This window comes from Chrysochloris asiatica, unplaced genomic scaffold (assembly GCF_000296735.1).
Source record: "Chrysochloris asiatica unplaced genomic scaffold, ChrAsi1.0 scaffold00427, whole genome shotgun sequence".
In the NCBI taxonomy this organism is placed as follows: domain Eukaryota; kingdom Metazoa; phylum Chordata; class Mammalia; order Afrosoricida; family Chrysochloridae; genus Chrysochloris; species Chrysochloris asiatica.
Window position 1 is genome coordinate 207,798 of NW_006408945.1, and position 2,103 is coordinate 209,900.

A 2,103-nucleotide genomic window follows, 5' to 3' on the forward strand; every position below is an offset into this window, starting at 1 on the left:
CTGCTGTGCATGGGGTTGCTATGAGTCGGTTCCGACTCAATGGCACCTGACAACAACATATGCATGCAAAAGCTGGACAGTGAATAAGGAAGACCATAGAAGAATTGATGTCTTTGAGTTATGGTGTTGGAGGAGAATATTGAAAGTACCATGGGCTGCCGAAAAACCAACACATCTGTGTTGGGCGAAGTGCAGCCAGAGTGTTCCTTGGAGGCCAGGATAGTCAAACTTCGTCTCTCATACTTCGGACATATTGTCTGCCCTGGAGAAGGACATCATGTTTGGTAAGGGGGAGGGTCAGAGAAAAAGAGGAAGACCCCCAACAAGATGGATTGGCAAAGTGGCAGCATCAACGGGCTCAAGTGTGGCAACAATTGTGAGGTTGTTCCAGGACTGGGCAGTATTTTGTTCTGTTGTGCCTAAGGTCGCTAAGAGTCGGTACTGATATGACAGCACCTAACAACAATAACAACAATGACAGGTAGATATATTTCATACATGGCAAGGATATGAATTTTAGGGCCCAGGGAAGGAATGTTATGATAACTAGGACAAATATAAAATAATTAAATTAATTTTGCAAAAAATGTAACATGGCTAGAGTACAAAGAACAATGAACACTTTGGCGCATAATTTTAATGCAAAATTGAACCAAACAAAAACATCACAGATATAAACAAACCCATGAAACCATAACTGAATATAAAGGGGGTTTCAAAAAGTTCATTTAAAAATAGAATTAAAATATAATGGATTTCAGACAAAGACAAACTAGCAAGAAAGCCCTAGTGATCTCCTTCTGAAAATGAGCCAATGAAAATCTTATGGAATCAATATAGTTCTGGAAAATGAACCCCCTAGATTGTAAGGTGCTCAAAATACTTGTACACAGTGGCTGCAATAATGATCTCAAGCATATCAACAAACATGAAAATGGTCAAGGACCAGATACTACTTCTTACTGCTGTGCATTGGGTTACCAGTGAATCAGGGACAACTCAACAGTAACTAACAGTGACAACAACAGTAAAAATACTATGTGAACAGCTCTCCATTAATATATAGCTGAGTTCCTCAATAGATTGTAAATCACTGGAAAAAATTCAGTGCTCATAGTATACTGTAACTATGAAAGATGTCTCAAACATAAGATCACACATGTTTGGGCTTCATATTCCAATTGCGACTGATTTGGGGAATTTTCTAAATCAGTTCAAGTAAAAAGGAAAATGTTAACTAAAAGCCATAGAGTTGTATTAAACATTAAGTAGAGATACCAGATGAATAGTTTAAAATTGTATAAATTTTAGAAGCACAATTTAGATGTTACAAAAGTTTTGAGTTTGAAATATTTAGTAGATTCCTTTTTATGACTTTGATGTATGCTTTACAAATATTGGTATTACACATTTTTTTTTGTGTGTAGAATTCTTGCTTCTTATTGTTTCTTATCACTGCTCATCTAACATTTTAAAAACAAATCTTTGTGATAGGATGACTTTTATTGTTTACCAACAATTTAAATTTCACTTCAATGCTGCCTGTTTCACTCAAACACTGATTAAGTATATAACATGGATGATTAAACACATTATAAAGCTATCATTTTTTGTGGCAGGTAGAATTTTCCAATGACGACCACAACAATATCTCTCATTCCACTGCTCCTTTGCAATGTGGCCTTGTCCCTCACTATCAAGAGGTGTTTATTTCTGCTTGTAAGTCCGTCTTCTGCCTATAACTGATTGGAATACCTAAAGTGGGGCTACAATGTACCCAGTGAAGGAGGTTGCCTTGAGGAGCCTCTGCGTTACATAAGACTATAGGTGGAAGCCTGAACCACATCCAGGCCTTCAGAGATGGGAAATTTCCACTTGAAAGGATGAGCAGACCAGCCTGGAGCAGCTAGAAAAACAAGATACTTCTTGAAAGAAAGACCTACAGGAAAAATACAAAACAATAGAGGCAGACAGACTGTTATTACAAGAACAAGCAAGTTGCTTGCCCAGGAGACATCAAGGTAAGTGGTCAGGTCCCCTCAGTGCAAATTCTCTTCCAAGACTAAGACGCAATGGGAATACACGCTCTGATTGGCAACCACA